The sequence below is a fragment of the Triturus cristatus genome, chromosome 5_1, assembly GCF_964204655.1.
Source record: "Triturus cristatus chromosome 5_1, aTriCri1.1, whole genome shotgun sequence".
Lineage (NCBI taxonomy): Eukaryota > Metazoa > Chordata > Amphibia > Caudata > Salamandridae > Triturus > Triturus cristatus.
This window is the reverse complement of record NC_140587.1, coordinates 427,744,821-427,763,541: the sequence shown is the minus strand read 5'-3', so window position 1 is coordinate 427,763,541 and position 18,721 is coordinate 427,744,821. Positions and strand designations below refer to the sequence as shown.

Genomic DNA, 18,721 nt, shown 5'->3' with positions numbered 1-18,721 from the left:
AAGCCAGAAAGAGAGGCCGAGGTTAGGTAAGTGGGCTGGGGGAAGGTTTTGGGAGGGTAGCTTGCATGGGTTGGGAGGGTCCGGTCATTTTCAGGGCTGGGTCGGGGTCATTTTCAGGACTGTGGGGGGTCGAGGTCGTTTTCAGGGCGGGGGTCAGGGTCTTTTCAGGACTGGTGGGTCTGGTCATTTTCAGGGTAGGGGGGTTGGGCTCATTTTCAGGGCTGGGGAGGGGTGCAGGATCATTTTCAAGGCTGGGGAGGGGGGTCGAGGGTAGTTTTCAGGGCTGGAGGGGACAGGGGTATTTTTCAGGGCTATGGGGGTCAGGGTAGTTTTCAGGGCTGGGGAGGATTGGGTAGTTTTTTTAATTAAGGGTAAGAATATTAGGCCTAAGGGAAGTGGAAGGAGTTGGGGTAGATTTAGGGACAGTGCAGGGGGTGAGAGGGGGTTGGGGTGGTGTATGTAGGATGTAGAAAGCACAGTCCAGTCCTTTCACTCCCAGACAGAAGCAGTAAGCAGCAGGCCAGCACAGTAAAGTAAAAAAGAAAGTGACAGTCCCTCCTAACAACAACATAGCTCTTGTTCCTGGCAGAATGTCCTCAATCCAGAAATGTTCTGAGTATAAGGTGTCAGAGGTCCAGTACTTATACCCATTTCAGCCTTTAAAGTAGGCAAACTCCAAAGAAAAGTCGTTGTAGTACACAAGACGCTGCCATTCCCTGCCTTGGCTCCAGACATACTATAGGGGGTGAAGACATCTTTGTGTGGGGACCTGTTCAGGTGTCAGTGTCAACACCTCCCACCACTCTAGCTCAGGAAGGCCCATCAGCCTGGTGATGGGTCATTAGGATATGCAGGGCACATCTCAGCTCCATTTGTGTTACTGTCTAGAGTAAATGCACAGTATCCCAATTGTCACCCTGACCTAGATGTGTATTCAGAGACAGACAGAGGTGCAGAATGGTTAAAGTAAGAAAATGCTCACTTTCTAAAAGTAACATTTTCAGACCTGCAATTTAAAAAACATATTTACTAAAAGATGACTTTTTAAATTGTGAGTCCAGAGACACAAAACTCCAATTTTCTATCAGCTCCCAATTGGAAGAAACACCTGTAAGATGTTCCAAGGCAGCTCTAATGCTAACCTATGTGAGAGATAGGCCTTGCTGTAGTGAAAAAAAGTTGTAGTTTTTCACTACCAGGACCTGTAAAACACAACTGTACATGGCCTACCTTTTAAGTACACTGCACCCTGCCCATGGGGCTGCATTGGGCCTACTTTAGGGTGACTTTTATTTAATAAACAGCAAGGTTTGGGCCCTGTCAAGTGGGTGCACTTGCCTGGTCGACATGGCAGGTTAAGACTGCCCCCACAGCCTCTGCAGTGGCAGGCCTGAGACATATCTGCAGAGCTACTCATGTGGGTGGCACAATCAGTGCTGCAGGCCCAGTAGCGTTTGACTCACAGGCCGTGGGCCCACCTGGTGAAATATACTAAGGACTTACTAGTAAATCAAAATATGCCTATCATGGAGAAACCAAATACCATTACATTTTAGACATAGAGCACTTGCACTTCAGCACTGATCGGCAGTGGTAAAGTGCCCAGAGTCCTAACGCCAGTAAAAACGAAACAGAGTACACATTCAAAATCAGGATGTCAGAGGCAAAAAGACAGGAGAAACCAGGCCAAAAGATGCCAGGTCTAACAGATACTATTAAGTTTAAATGGACGAATGGATGGAGGAAACATGGGTAAGCATATGTTTATGGGTGAATGGATGGATGCGCGTTAAAATATGACTGCATGAGCCTGGGAGGAATCAAGAATGTAGTTAAAATTTAATAATTATCCTTTTCTACCAATCTTTCCAAATCTTGGGTCATATGTAGGAAGCCAAATTGCGATCGAAAATGCTGAAATTCGCAGAATTTCGGCGTTTGCGATCGCATTTTGGGCAGTGTGCTATGTAGCACACAAAAACCCATATGCAAAATAAGGAATTGCAAAATTTGCGATTCCTTATTTTGCGAATGCATTTAAGGAATCCCAAATTGCGATTCCTTAAATGCAATGTAGGAAGCACCCAAGTTGTGCAAGTTTTGGCTTAAGGAATCGCAAATTACCACCAACTTCAGGTTTGTGTTAATTTGCGATTTCATTTTTCAAAGTGCCATGTGGCGCACATACATGCCCTTAGCGCATGTATGTGTGCCACATGTGCACACATCTTTATTTCAGGGGTGCAAAAGGGTGTCCTATTGAAACCCTTGCAACCTTGAAATTGCATTTTCAATTTGCGATTCTCTAATTGTGAATCGCAAATTGAGAATGTCTTTCTATTCATTCCTATGGGCCTTCTAGCCCATAGGAATGAATGGCAAGGTATTCCTTATTTGCGAATCTCAATTTGCGATTCGCAAATAAGGAATAGGTGGGATTCGCAAAATATTTTGCTAATCCTACCTACATTGCATTTTGCGATTCTCTAATTGCGAATCCCTAAAAATCGCTATTTGAGAATCGCAAAACACGTTTTACCTACATATGGCCCTTAGTCTGTTCGGTATTAGTCGGAGCGTTGACCCCCCACTCACAGATCTGGGTTGAATCCATCATCGTTCTTTAGCTCACTTCGCCACCCCAGTTCAGACAAAGCTATATGCAAATCAGTCTTGACCCTGTGCCTCATGGGAATGGATGGAGGAAACATGGGTAAGCATGTGTGTATGAGTGAATGGATGGATGCGGGTTAAAATATGACTGCATGAGTCTAGGAGGAATCAAGAATGTAGTTAAAATTTAACAATTACCATTTTCTGCCAGTCTTTCTAAATATTGTCTGTTCGAGCTTAGGCTGAGTAGTAAACTTAACGGTATTTGTGCATGTCACACTTTTATTGATGTCACACACATACTTCTGGTGACAGTACTTCTGTGAAGCACGGCCCTAGACTTCTCAAGCACTTGTATAGGAACGCCAGAGTACACAGGTTAATCGAGGACACAGGTACGCTGAAAGAACGCAGGTAGAAAGGTGCATAGTAAGGCGATGAAGGAAGCATCAGCAACAGTCGTGTCCTGGGGACAGTCCCGCCATCAGTCCGTAGAGCTCTAGTGCGCACCGCGGGATGGGGAGGTGGGGCCAGAAATGGCAGCAAGTGATACCCGAGACCGCATTTGGCATTGAACTATGAAAACTTGAGCTCATGTGTGGAAATGGACGCGCAGCGCGGAGGAGCCGGAGAGCGCTTTGAAAGCGCCACCCCACCCTATGCAGCCACGTAATGCTCTGGCAGGGTGACGAGCGCCGCTGCGCGCTGCCCGGGAGCAGAGCATCCTGAGAGCTGTCCTGGACTAGGGAGGCGAGCCCCGGGCCCCGCGGAGACCAGCACCCGGCTGAACTCTTCCACTGCCGAGAGGCGGCATCTGTCCTAGGACCTGGGCTGAGGCTGCACCCGCAGGAGGGGCCCCGCCACAGGCACGACTCTAGCCTGCCCTGGGCAAGAGAAGACCAGGGCACGTGAGGGGCTGGATTGTCTGCGTCCAGAGCCTCGGGCCGTCTACTCCTGATAGAGTCACCTGGACCAGCACCGCCTCCTGCAGGTAAGACCTAGGCCCTGCACGGGGCATCGGGTGATGTCACTGGAGTGAGGATGAGGGGCGCGCTGGCCCCACATTGAGCTCTACAGAGGCAACCTGCGGAGGGCTCAGACCTAAAGTTTCACTTTGCAGCAAAACAGCACAGTGCTCGTAAGTAAAGCGCTGGGGTTTACATGCCTCTCCTTGGGGGGTCTGGTCTGCGCTGGCAGCGTGCCGGGGGGCGCGTGGCAGGGGTGTAGTGAGCAGATATCTGTCGTGCGTACTAATCGAGGCTTGTCAGAGAATGCTGCGCTGAGGTCAGGTTTGTGGTTACCCAGGCAGCGTGTAGTTATTAGTTAACTCAGGACTGAGTAAACTGACATCTTAGTGAGCGGTCGGGTCTGTGGTTTTACTGGACAGAAGTCTGTCAGATCCTATGGCGACTCCGCGAAGTAGCTTCAGCGATATCTCTGAAGTTTACACAGAACAGCCTGCCCAGCTCTGGCTCTGTACCGGACATGTCTTTGGAAGGGATCTCGTATGGAGGAGAGGGAAGGGGGGAGCCTGTCCATCTGTGGGCTCTGTGCTAGAAGGATCCTTGGAAGGGGCCCCGTCTGTGGTTTGTACAGAGCGCCCCGCGCACCTCCGGAGAGTTCAGTACACTCATCTTCGAGGAGGTATGCGGTCTGCTCTGTACGGTAGCCTGCCCGTCTCCGACCTCTGTACTACACGCACCCTTGGAACGGATTCCGTCTGTGGTTTGTACGGGGCAGTCTGTCTGTCCACCTCCAGGGATTTCAATACACCCTTTCTTAGAAGAGGGGTCCTTTCTGCTGGTAAAGTCTGCCCGTCTCATGCCTCTGTTTACTAGACAGACCCTCGGGGATCCCACCCACCGGACATTGTACGGGGCACTGGCCTCATCTCTGGACTCTGTACCAACAGACCCTTGGGACGGGCCCCAGCCGGACAGGGTACGGGACGGGGGCAGTCTCCTCACCTCAGGGCTCTCTACAATACGGACCCTTGGAAAGGATCCCCCTGGGGTCTGCACGGGTAGTCTGCCCATCTCTCAGCTCTGTTTATTAGACAGCTCCTTGGAATGGATCCCAGCAGGACGCTGCAAGGGGCAGTCCCCTCATCTCTGAGCTCTGGGCTCTGTCCTAGACTGACCCTTTGAGAAGATACCATGAGGACAGTGCAAGGGGCAGTGTCCTCATATCTGGGCTCTGTCCTAGACTGACCTTTTGAGAAGATACCATGAGGACACTGCAAGGGGCAGTGTCCTCATGTCTGGGCTCTGTCCTAGACTGACCCTTTGAGAAGATACCATGAGGACAGTGCAAGGGGCAGTGTCCTCATATCTGGGCTCTGTCCTAGACTGACCCATTGAGAAGATACCATGAGGACACTGCAAGGGGCAGTGTCCTCGTATCTGGGCTCTGTCCTAGACTGACCCTTTGAGAAGATACCATGAGGACAGTGCAAGGGGTAGTCCCCTCACATCTGGGCTCTGTCCTAGACTGACCCTTTGAGAAGATACCATGAGGACAGTGCAAGGGGCAGTGTCCTCATCTCTGGGCTCTGTCCTAGACTGACCCTTTGAGAAGATACCATGAGGACACTGCAAGGGGCAGTGTCCTCATATCTGGGCTCTGTCCTAGACTGACCCTTTGAGAAGATACCATGAGGACACTGCAAGGGGCAGTGTCCTCATCTCTGGGCTCTGGGCTCTGTCCTAGACTGACCCTTTGAGAAGATACCATGAGGACAGTGCAAGGGGCAGTGTCCTCATATCTGGGCTCTGTCCTAGACTGACCCTTTGAGAAGATACCATGAGGACACTGCAAGGGGCAGTGTCCTCATATCTGGGCTCTGTCCTAGACTGACCCTTTGAGAAGATACCATGAGGACAGTGCAAGGGGTAGTCCCCTCACATATGGGCCCTGGGCTCTGTCCTAGACTGACCCTTTGAGAAGATACCATGAGGACAGTGCAAGGGGCAGTGTCCTCATCTCTGGGCTCTGTCCTAGACTGACCCTTTGAGAAGATACCATGAGGACACTGCAAGGGGCAGTGTCCTCATCTCTGGGCTCTGGGCTCTGTCCTAGACTGACCCTTTGAGAAGATACCATGAGGACAGTGCAAGGGGCAGTGTCCTCATATCTGGGCTCTGTCCTAGACTGACCCTTTGAGAAGATACCATGAGGACACTGCAAGGGGCAGTGTCCTCATATCTGGGCTCTGTCCTAGACTGACCCTTTGAGAAGATACCATGAGGACAGTGCAAGGGGTAGTCCCCTCACATCTGGGCCCTGGGCTCTGTCCTAGACTGACCCTTTGAGAAGATACCATGAGGACAGTGCAAGGGGCAGTGTCCTCATCTCTGGGCTCTGTCCTAGACTGACCCTTTGAGAAGATACCATGAGGACACTGCAAGGGGCAGTGTCCTCATATCTGGGCTCTGTCCTAGACTGACCCATTGAGAAGATACCATGAGGACACTGCAAGGGGCAGTGTCCACATGTCTGGGCTCTGTCCTAGACTGACCCTTTGAGAAGATACCATGAGGACAGTGCAAGGGGCAGTGTCCTCATATCTGGGCTCTGTCCTAGACTGACCCATTGAGAAGATACCATGAGGACACTGCAAGGGGCAGTGTCCTCATATCTGGGCTCTGTCCTAGACTGACCCTTTGAGAAGATACCATGAGGACAGTGCAAGGGGTAGTCCCCTCACATCTGGGCTCTGGGCTCTGTCCTAGACTGACCCTTTGAGAAGATACCATGAGGACACTGCAAGGGGCAGTGTCCTCATCTCTGGGCTCTGTCCTAGACTGACCCTTTGAGAAGATACCATGAGGACACTGCAAGGGGCAGTGTCCTCATCTCTGGGCTCTGTCCTAGACTGACCCTTTGAGAAGATACCATGAGGACACTGCAAGGGGCAGTGTCCTCATCTCTGGGCTCTGTCCTAGACTGACCCTTTGAGAAGATACCATGAGGACACTGCAAGGGGCAGTGTCCTCATCTCTGGGCTCTGTCCTAGACTGACCCTTTGAGAAGATACCATGAGGACACTGCAAGGGGCAGTGTCCTCATCTCTGGGCTCTGTCCTAGACTGACCCTTTGAGAAGATACCATGAGGACACTGCAAGGGGCAGTGTCCTCATCTCTGGGCTCTGTCCTAGACTGACCCTTTGAGAAGATACCATGAGGACACTGCAAGGGGCAGTGTCCTCATATCTGGGCTCTGTCCTAGACTGACCAATTGAGAAGATACCATGAGGACACTGCAAGGGGCAGTGTCCTCATATCTGGGCTCTGTCCTAGACTGACCCTTTGAGAAGATACCACGAGGACAGTGCAAGGGGCAGTGTCCTCATATCTGGGCTCTGTCCTAGACTGACCCATTGAGAAGATACCATGAGGACACTGCAAGGGGCAGTGTCCTCATATCTGGGCTCTGTCCTAGACTGACCCTTTGAGAAGATACCATGAGGACAGTGCAAGGGGTAGTCCCCTCACATCTGGGCTCTGGGCTCTGACCTAGACTGACCCTTTGAGAAGATACCATGAGGACAGTGCAAGGGGCAGTGTCCTCATATCTGGGCTCTGTCCTAGACTGACCCTTTGAGAAGATACCATGAGGACACTGCAAGGGGCAGTGTCCTCATCTCTGGGCTCTGTCCTAGACTGACCCTTTGAGAAGATACCACGAGGATAGTGCAAGGGGCAGTGTCCTCATCTCTGGGCTCTGTCCTAGACTGACCCTTTGAGAAGATACCATGAGGACACTGCACGGGGCAGTGTCCTCATCTCTGGGCTCTGTCCTAGACTGACCCTTTGAGAAGATACCATGAGGACACTGCACGGGGCAGTGTCCTCATCTCTGGGCTCTGTCCTAGACTGACCCTTTGAGAAGATACCATGAGGACACTGCACGGGGCAGTCTCCTCATCTTTTGGCATGTGCTAGAGTCACCCTTGGAGGGATCCCAGCAGGACAGTGCACAGTCTTCTCATCTCTTGGCATGTGCTAGACCCTTGGGGGGCGGGGGGGGGGGGTGGAGTGGGAGGAAGGCATCTGCTGCTTGTACAGGACAGTCTCCTTGAATGCTTTGATCACTTGCTTGTTCTGCGCGGATGTTACTGGTCAGAGCAGAGGTTTATGCACGGGTGTAGCTTCAAGGGGGGTATTTAGGGTTTACACCCCCCCCCTAATAAATGTATGTTGTGATAAATAGTTAGGTGCAGGTGGTTTCAGTCGGGTACGTTGAGGTGTCTGTCAGAATTCACCAGGAATTGTTTCATACAGTCTCTCCCTCTCTCTGTTTGGAAAGACTTCAAATATGTTGGTTATCTCACAAAATAATGCGTTTTCTCTCACTTAATATCCCTACCAATCCGCATTCCTATCCCTTTCCACAGTCCCGTAAGCCCCTTTGTGCACCCTTCCTGTTGTATAATGTATTTCAACATTATGTGCCAGCGTGATTGTTGGGAAATCTAAAGCTCCCCCCCAACTCCCCCAATCTTACCGACCCTGGGCTCATGCTGCAGTGATTTCATCGTCAGATCTCTAGTCGCATCTCAGGGTAGTCCCTGTCCCATCGTCACCTCACAGTGCGCAGGTCTGAAGCTCCCACTGTGGTATTGAGGTGCAAGGGTTGCACTGCAGACTCTTGCTAGTAAGGGTTACACCTGTAGGTCTTGTGCAGCACAGCCCCTGTTGTACACTTTACTGCCCACTTGTAGGTGTGAGCTAGTGGCTAAACTATCAGCAACAGATTGGAGTTAAGGGATATCAGCCCCGGAGTCTTTTCCTCCAAGACCAACCCCCACGGTCCTTGTCAAAGTAAAAGTTCCACCCTATTGGAGGTCTAGGATGATCTCAAATCCATTAGGAACTTACAATTCAACTGAATATCTCATCATGCAAAAATAACCCGCATCCATCATTATTGTGTGATTAATGCAAAACTGATCTTTATTCAAATCATTGTCGAGCCAGACAACACGCGTCTGGAGGGAAAACCCTCTTCTTCAGGGCTGAAATCATTTATTGATGGTTACATCCATAGTAAGCAAACATGTTCTTAGATATAGATCAACGGTTTCTGCATTCTAGTATCACGTGGAGAAGTGTGGCTCAATGGTTAGAGTGGCAGACCTCGATGCAGAGCACTGGTCCGGGACCAGGGTTCGATTCCCGATGCGGCAGGGTCTCGGGCTATAAATTCCTCGGACCTGATATTCTCGCATCAGTGCCTATCCTAATCATGGGTCCCATGCTGCAACTCTGGGCAATAGCTTGCTTAGTGTCCACAACGGCCCCAACAGCGCTGGGATGCCTGGCTTCACCATGGGGTGCCCAGGAGTGGACACTTCACACGGATAGCCAGGAAGGGTTCCTACAGTGGTATGAGTACAGTGCGGAGATACCCCCAGGGGTGATTCGGCGCTATATAAGCACATACACACACACAATCCCGCTACATCAGTGGCCTTCACTCATTACTCACGCGTGTCATTCTGAGCAAGTGACATAAAGCCGCATTTAAATTTGATACATTTATGCAAAGTATTTGTCCAAAAACTCATGTGAGGTCCACAATCTCGAATCGTCTCCCGTCCACTCTGCTGGTCCCTTGGACCACTGGAGTATGTGAACAGTGACATATATACACATACATACATACATATACATATATACAGGGGTGAGAGATCAGAGGTTTCTAGCACACAGCTTCCATGCAGGGTCAGCTCTGGGAGGCCTACTGCACAGCCTCCTCCCTGAGGCTACACGTGGATGTATAAGGCACAGTCACTGTGCACGACTGGGATCAGAAAGTAAGTAAATAAAATACGTATAAAGCGCACAAATGCTGAGGCGTCTTGGCGCTGAAGCAAGGAACGAGTTAAGAATCGGGTGATGTGTGCAGCACACCCTTTGTGTAGCATTAGGTCTCAGGAGTATGTGAAGTGTGCAGCACAGCCTCTGTGGAGGGGTTGGATCAGCGCCTCTGTTCAGGGGTTAGGTCATAGATTTACAAATCACAGCCCCGGCGTTGGGGTTGGGTCGTATATATTTATACGTCACCACCTCTGTGTAGGGGTTGGGTAGTTTTTCATGTCACTATCCTTCCATGTATGCAGGGTTCTGCGGGGTGTGAAGATGCTGCAGGGTAAAACATGTGTGGTGGCATTAGCTGTGGTCAACCAACAAAGTCAGGCCTATGTGCCTAGTACGAAAAGGCCACAGATCTTAATGCATGATAAATATATGGTTTTAGGGAGAGAGCACCTCCTTCATATGTACCCCTCTATGACACCACCCTCACTCTAAACCGGCTGTATACATATATCAATGATTCTGTTGTGGGTAAAAACAAAATCCATTCGAAACAGGGGTAAAGTTTAACTTCAGGCCAATTGGAGTGAAGATGCTTGCGGTAAAGGAAGATATGTCTTAATACTACTACTAGTTACACCTAGCATCACAAAAACGTGTTTTTACATAGCACATCAAACCATAGGTCTCCACTTGCTAAGTGCTGAAAATAACAGGTGTTACTATTTCCCAATGTGAAGGTTTTCAATTCATCAACATCAGAGTGATGGGAGGCTACGGCGACCTCGCCAGGAGGATCACAGTTCCACGTGAAAGCTTTCCAGAGAGATTGTGAGCACCAAAATCAACCATAGTAGTGGGCGGAGAAGCAAACACAGATGTTTACTATTTGTCCTCACTAAATAGTCTGCCATTTTGAGGACTGTATTTACTTATAAAACAAGCTTCAAGTACAAAAGTCATTGCCTTTCTTGCCCGAGCCCAAATGTAAACATTGTAGCTGGGCTTTAAGTGGGCTGGGCCCCCCTGGGTCTCATACCCAACAGTAATTAAAAACTGACTGAAACGGGTCCATGTCGAGCCCTTTATTGGTGTCCTTTCTATAAAAAGACGCTGATCGATATCTCAACAGTGACAGGAAAAACCATGCTGGTAATCCGTGTTAGCGAACAGCCCCAGTTTACATTTCACATGTTTGACTTGATTTACATTTCTAAGTGTACTTATCTGTTTTAAGGTGCAGTTTTTTTCTGTAGTTTTTTCGTGCAGCAAATTTATCCTAAATTGTACCTTCTGTGTGAGTTCAGATTGTGGGTGGGTGTTTATAACGGGTATCGGCTGAGAGGTGTGCAGGTGAGACCGAAGGCAGTGCAAGGTTCTCCGAGTGTCTGTCTGTCAGAAAGGTGTTCAGGATACATTCCCATCCAATCCTTAACTCTTCTGCAGAGAGCACAGAGCATTGGTGACAGGTGCCACTTTAATCATGACTATATGAAAAAGTGTGTGAAGAAGGTACAGAGCTGTTTGGATATTTGACAGGGTGAAAAGTAAGTGCTCGCTGGTGAATGTGTGTGATCCATGGTGAAGTGAATGACATGCAAAGTACGAGCAAACGGAGAGACTGAAAACAGGATGCAGAAGAGGAAACAGATGAGGAGTGAAATATGCAGATGAAGTATTTTAGAAGAATATGGGGAGAAAAAGGATGTGAATGCCTCACAGAGAGGCTGCAGAGGAAAGTGGTGTGAAGGGCACAAAGAGAGTGATGAGACACCGCAGACACCAACTCCTTCCTCAGACCTCAGTAATGAATTTTTTATTCACAGGCTCACATTGTCAGAATTAAGATATTTTCAATTCTAATTTCTTACAATATAATTGTTATTAATCTATCTGCTACTAATAGCATGTTCAATTTAATAGGTCTATCTTGTTTTATTTTATGCATGTCCATAATTGTGTGATGCTTCTGAATACAATAACTCACACAGAGGCACTCAAGCACTAGTCAGGTGGCCTGCTGTGTGAAACACAGCATTTCGGTGTATATTTAAGCCACGCCCTTGATTACACAGGCCACGCCTCTTTTAACTCACTCATAGTTAGGCTGCTTTTCCCGCTCTCTTGGAGAGCCGCCAGCCACATTTTTCATTCCAAACAAAACTCTGCATTGTAGGTATAAAATGTACATATTATTATGATGAGGTGACAGAATTTTGCAGATAAAACTGAGCACGTCAGCTAGTAAGTGCTAAGGACAGTATAAAAATAGAGCTGGCAGCAACCCCCGCGTGGTGTGCTCGCGTGACTGACACGCAGTAATCACGGCGCGTGTCCGGATATCTCCCGCTGTAGGTGTAACCACAATGAGTCAAATGTTGGCGGAGAGCCAGCCATCTTCATCGTTTCCACGTTACTAGATCGTGTAGAAAGGGCAGGCAGGGTCTCTCTGCCCTGCTGATAACCACCCGGCCTGGCCTGTGTCGCGTTACGCTCCTTCTTCGAACTGCCGAGGCCCAGTCACTGCAACAACTCTCTTAGGAAGCAGCGTGGGGGCATCCACAAGGTCACAACCGAGCGAGAAAACAGCTAGTCCAGCGCAGTAGTCAAACCGTGCGGAGGTAAACCAACCTCCCTGACGTCACCGGTAATCCGTCGTCTCTTACAACCCCATGCTGTGACGTGCGCACCAACCCGCGGCCATTGCTGCAGGTGGAGGTGTCAAAGCAGAGAAGCGCAGGAGGGAAACTGCGTAGGCCCGCAGTCGATGTATTTTGGAATCTTACCACAATTTACTGGACTGTAGACTGACTTTGTAAGCACTTTAAAGTCCAAAGTACCTGTAAATCATGAAAAAATGAACCCAACTGTTCATTCCATCCTACTTTGCTGCTAGATTTTGTTTGGTTTTATAAAGTACCACAACCCCCTGAACTACCGTCGTCATTCACAAAGCCTTCGTCGTTCACATACAGTGGCCACTCTCTTCATCCTTCTCCGTTTCTTTCTTCCTTTGCCCTTTCTATTTTCTTTCCCCCTCTTCCGCCCTACCTACTTCCCCTCATTATTATTACGTATAGCAGTAATGTTAGCTGCAGCTGTGGTAACAGTCATTGTATTGCCCGATAGCAGGCACCTTCGGCCTGAACCACATATTTATTGGGCAAAATAAGTCACTCAATTCATAAATTACGCCAACTCGTCTAAGTAGGTGTTGGACTTGGCCCTTTTTGCAGGGACATCTCTGAACTTTTTGCCTTCCTCCTAGTATTATTTCTGACCTGGTGTTTGTGGTTTTAGGACTCTGGTGGTGTATGCCTCCCCTCTCGCAGGTGCTCATACATGGGGAGAGTCTGTGTGGTGTTTTTGAGTAGGCTGGGGGGGAGACCTCCACGGAGGTCCCTGGCTAGGGTAACTGCACTCTCATGAGTAGGTGGGCACGTGACCCAGAAGCCTACGGGAAGACTCCCGTACCCGCATAAGAACGCAGGTAACTGTTTTTCCCAGATGGGTGGTGGACAGCTGGCAATGCGGATATGTTGCACCCTAGGTATTGTGCAGTTTCATCCCTAAATGGGGCATGTTGTGTTTTCTGGAATGCATTCCTGCTGCTAGTGTTTTCCTGGTGCGCTGTAGGCATGATGTGATGATAAAGTGTGCACCTAAGGAATGAGGTTAGGACGTTCACTGCTAATTAGGATGTTTGCCTGATATGCTTATGCTAAGTGTACCTTTACTTGTAGTTACTGGTTGTTCTCACTAATTGTGATGGTTATGTCTAAAAGGGGCCTGATGTAATTATGATGTTCGTGCTCAGGGTTTATTCCTAATGTGATTGATGCATAACGTGTTTACGTCATTGCCTTACCAGTAGTCACTGGCTGTTTTATTACTTACCTCTTTTAATGGTTCTGACAGTGGCCCAATTGTCCCTGTCCTGTATATAATCTCCTGTAAAGTAATACTAGTGCCAGGTGTCACAGTGTATATATGTGATTGCATTCTGATGTGTTTTATGAGGAATACAAAGGCTATTTTCTATATAACCTTGTGTGGAGTTTCTTTTGTGGTGTGCCTAGTGTGTCCCTGCTGTGTGATTGTGTTGCACAAACGCTTTACACATTGTCTCTGGGATAAGCCTGACTGCTCGTGCCAAGCTATCAAGGGGGTGAGCAGGGGTTATCTTCAGTGTGTAACTCCCTTGCCCTGAGTAGAGTGGTGGTTTCTGCCTGGCTTAGGCGCTCGCCCTAGCCAACCAGAAATCCCATTTCTAACAGTAGGGCACATCTTTTTTTTTTAAATCACAATCATTTACGGTACCATACTATTAGTGGTAGCTCTAGCAGTCATAGGACCAGTAGTTGTAGTAAATTTAGTAGTTGGAGCAGTAGTGTTCCTTGTAGTTACACTGTCCTTTCAGTTAAGCTCACCAAGAAGCACAATAAAAGTTGTGTCTTCCTCATTTTCTCTTCAACTAATTACACTACATCATTTATCAAGAAAAACTATCATCTATTATTATTAAGATTAGTAGTAGTAGCAGTATCATAACACTCGTTATTATTACTTTCTATTTGTGTATTTATTGTATTACTGTTGCTAATGCCATCATTAGTATTCTTGTTCGCGTAAGCTTCATTAGTAGTTTTGTTACATGTATTTGTAGAGGAAACCATTTATAAGCAAGAAAAAGAGGTAATGGCACACAGTGATGATGGGGTATCTTTGGATATAGGGGGTTCCATCTTTGGTGAAAGACGGGCAAGTGAGCAACACAGCATCATACGACTGCCAGGGCTAGGATTTCTAACATGACGGGGGGAGGGGTGGGAGGATATTTCTGGTTGGGTGGTGGCCTGGGATGGATCCCCAAGATGTGAGTGTTTTTGCCCATGTGTATACGGCTGGAGTGGAAATAAACTTTGGACTTGAGTGTTGTGCATTAACAACTTTCCTCTCCCCATAGCCTGTCCATAATGTACATCACATAGTGTTTTGTCTGACTAGATTATGAATTTAGGTGTTTGTAGTTTTTTTAATGTTTTGAATTTGTTATTGAGCATCTGATGTTGTTATCTGTTTTTGATAATTTTGTTGTATTTTGTAATAAATATGACTGGTGAAAATCCACATTATTGTGTGCGTAATTGACTTGCTTGAGTTGGCTGGCGGCAGGGACCAACCTGAGTGCCTCTTCGCCTTATTATAGGTTATGTCTTCAGCAAGTCTGTGATAAGCTGGCCTGGTTTATGATGTCCACTAATGCAAGTGGGCACCTGGCACCAATCCAGACAACCCTTATGGTGATTATAGATCAGATTATGGAACCTGATCGACACAACCTCACCAGACGTCGCCTTCCTCACGGAAACCTGGATGAACGCCTCTTCAGCGCCCGACATCGCCATCGCCATCCCAGACGGCTACAAGATCATCCGAAGGGACCGCATCAACCAGACCGGAGGAGGCATCGCCATCGTCCACAGGAACACCATCCGCATCACGACCAACACCGACGACACCCTCGCACCCGCCGAGCACCTGCACTTCCAGGTCCACGTCAACCCCAAGACCACCCTCAGAGGCACCCTCATCTACAGACCCCCGGGACCACGCACACAATTCAGCGAAGACATCGCCGACTTCATCAGCCCGCACGCCCTCCCCTCCGCTGACTACATCCTCCTCGGGGACCTCAACTTCCACCTGGAGAACATCAACGACCGCAACACCACCACCCTGCTGGACAACCTCGCCAACCTGGGACTCAAGCAGCTGGTCAACACCCCCACCCACTACGCCGGACACACACTCGACCCCGTCTTCTCATCCAGCAAGGACATCGCCTTCAGCCACGCCACCGGACTCCACTGGACGGACCACAGCTGCGTCCACTTCAGCTTCAGAAGGACCACGGTCCACCACCACCAGCAACAGGTTGCACGCAGAAGCTGGAACAAGATCACAGCCGACCAACTCGCGTCCTCCCTGAGCATGAACCCTCCCACCAGCGCAACGAACCCAAGCCAGGCGGGCATCAACCTCGCGAAGTGGATCAGCAACTGCGCAGACGACCTCGCCCCTCTGAAGACCCCGCATAGCAGGCCCGCTAGCAAGAAAGCCCCATGGTTCACCGACGAACTCAAGAGCTCCAAGAAGAACTGCCGAGCCCTCGAGAGAACATGGCGCAGAGACCCGACACCAGACAACATGACCACCCACAAGCTCGCCACCCGAAAACACCACCAACTCATCCACGCCACCAAGAAAACCGCATTGAAGGAACGACTTGACAACAACGCACACAACAGCAAGGAACTCTTCACCATCGTCAAAGAGCTCTCCAACCCCAACGCCGGAAACTACAACATCACCCCTTCGCAAGACCTCTGCAACTCCCTCGCCTCCTACCTCCACAACAAGATCGCTGACATACACAACAGCTTCAGCACTCAACCGATGCACGCCACGACCGAACCACCGCCCCCCACCACCACCCTCCGTGCCTGGACCCCGATCAGCACCGAAGACACCGCCCGCACGATGAACTCCATCCACTCCGGATCTCCTACCGACCCCTGCCCGCACCACATCTTCAACAAGGCCGTCGCTGTCATCGCACCCCACCTGCAGGACATCATCAACTCCTCCTTCGACACCGCCACCTACCCGGAGAGCTGGAAGCACGCCGAACTCACAGCTCTACTAAAGAAGCCATCAGCCGACCCCACCGACCTCAAGAACTACCGCCTCATCTCACTGCTCCCGTTCCCGGCTAAAGTCATCGAGAAGACCGTCAACAAACAGCTGGCCGCCTTCCTCAAGACGAACGATTCCCTTGACCTCTCGCAGTCTGGCTTCCGGGCCAACCACAGCACCGAGACCGCCCTGATTGCAGCCACCGATGACATCCGAGCCCTGCTTGACAATGGAGAAACAGCGGCCCTCATCCTCCTAGACCTCTCCGCGGCCTTTGACACCGTCTGCCACCGTACACTAGTGCAGCGTCTCAGCAACGTCGGAATCCAGGAAAAGGCATTGGAGTGGATCACCTCCTTCCTCGCAGGAAGGACACAGAGAGTCCGCCTCCCCCCGTTCAGATCTGAAGCCACCGAAGTCATCTGCGGCGTTCCTCAAGGCTCCTCGCTCAGCCCAACCCTCTTCAACGTCTACATGAGCCCTCTCGCAGACATCGCACGCCAGCACAACCTCAACATCATCTCCTACGCCGACGACACCCAGCTGATTCTCTCCCTCACCAACGACTCCGCCACCGCCAGAGCCAACCTTCACGAAGGGATGAAGGAGGTAGCGGATGGATGAGGAACAGCCGCCTGAAGCTGAACTCGGACAAGACGGAAGTCCTCATCCTGGGATCCTCACCCTCCGCCTGGGACGACTCGTGGTGGCCCCCCGCCCTAGGCAGCGCACCCAAACCAACAGACCACGCACGCAACCTGGGCTTCATCCTGGACTCCTCCCTCTCCATGACCAGACAAGTCAACGCCGTCTCCTCGTCGTGCTTCAACATCCTGCGCATGCACCTCCTCCGTCACTTCTGGTCAGCTTAGCGCTTGGACGGCCATGGGCAGCAATCGCGCTCTACAAATACCATTACAATTACAATTACAATTACAATGCTACGTAAGATCTTCCGGTGGATCCCCACCGAGACCAGGAAGACGGTCACCCAGGCCCTCGTCACCAGCCGCCTGGACTACGGCAACTCCCTCTACGCCGGAACCACCGCCAAACTCCAGAAGAGACTCCAGCGGATCCAGAACCCCTCAGCACGACTCATACTGGACATCCCCCGTCGCGGCCACATCTCCGGACACCTGAGAGACCTGCACTGGCTCCCGGTCAACAAGAGGATCACCTTCCGACTCCTCACCCACGCACACAAAGCCCTACACAACCAAGGCCCAGGATACCTAAACAGCCGCCTCAACTTCTATGCACCCAAACGCCAGCTTCGATCGACTGGCCACGCCCTCGCCGCCGTCCCCCGCATCCGAAGAGCCACCACAGGGGGACGGTCCTTCTCCTACCTCGCCGCCAAGACATGGAACTCCCTCCCGACCCACCTCCGCCTGACCCAGGACCACCTCGCCTTCAGGAAGCAGCTCAAGACCTGGCTGTTCGAGCAGTAGCGGACCCCCCTCCCCCAGCGCCTTGAGACCCTCTGGGTGAGTAGTGCGCTATATAAGTTCTTGATTGATTGATTGATTGATAGAGGTCTTTGACAACCTTAGAAAGCTCTCTAAGTGGTATCTTTGGAGAGCTGCCTTCAGGGTTAGTCCAGAAGCAGTGTAAAGCAGCTTGTTTTACCAGAATGCATCTAGTAAAGTAAAAAAGAACCACACAATGTATTTATAAAAATATGTATTTATTATTTAATACTCTGTAACATGTTTAGGTATCTCCTACAAATTGCACACAATACTTTGCAAATAAAAACAGTAAATAGCACAGAATACACAGTGGACCCCGGGGGGAGGGGCAAAACCATATACTAAGAAAGTGGTATGAGAACCACAACTCGGCTCAAGACAATGTCGAGAGGACGTAATAGTGCTGGGGACTCAAGGAACCACCCATATTGAGTGACTAGGAACCCCACGGAGAGCGTGTGAGGTGTGGGAACACGACCCTGTGCTCCGTACAAGTCTATGTGTAGGTTGTGGTTGGAATTTTAAAGGTTAAGGACCCTTCCCAATGGACCCTGAAGAAACCCTGTGGAAGACTGGAGGTTTGAGAGCCATCCCACCCGTACATACCCTACTACCCACGTTACCTATTGTTGTAAATAAAAAACTCCAACCTCAGCAGTTCAGGAGAAGAGGGTTTATTACTGCGGATCCTTCAGCCTCTCGCTATGTAATCCCAACATTCTAACTGGAGCTTCAGCCCCAACATTTCATGGATGGGCAAACCCATAAGGCGAGGAAAAGGAGGGGGTAGGGGAAGAGGGAACGGGACCAGATTACAACACATCTCCCTGCAGGACAGAGAACTTTACAAACAGACATAAGCTACTAAAAATAAACATTCCCCAAGGCCTGAAGGTAAATGGAGAAGTACCTAAGACTTTCATTTTATAGCAGACATAAATTAATGAGAAAAACATTCCCCTAAGCCTAAAGCTGAGTACAGAAATACATAAGAAATGCACTCCCACAACATTTCACTACACATAGCAAACTCTCTAATGCAGAAGGAAAAGGAGAATGAGAAACAAATGGATTGGTTAAGGTCACATTTTGTAGTCAGATTGCCAACTTGGGGC

The 18,721-nt window shown here is 49.7% G+C and overlaps 1 protein-coding gene and 1 long non-coding RNA gene across 4 annotated transcripts in view; one reads left to right on the top strand and one right to left on the bottom strand.

Moving 5' to 3' along the window:
- LOC146830999 (uncharacterized) overlaps window positions 1-18,721 on the bottom strand; it is a 364,002-nt gene that overhangs the window by 76,360 nt on the left and 268,921 nt on the right. The window lies entirely within an intron of this gene.
- The window catches only part of MATN2 (matrilin 2), a 476,504-nt gene continuing 460,980 nt past the window's right edge, over window positions 3,198-18,721 (top strand). Inside the window, exon 1 of one of the 2 annotated variants that reach the window (XM_085605205.1) lies at window positions 3,198-3,604. The gene's annotated coding sequence lies outside the window, so the exon portion shown is untranslated. The remainder of the gene's footprint in view (window positions 3,605-18,721) is intronic. The other variant, XM_085605204.1, reaches the window with a different exon arrangement.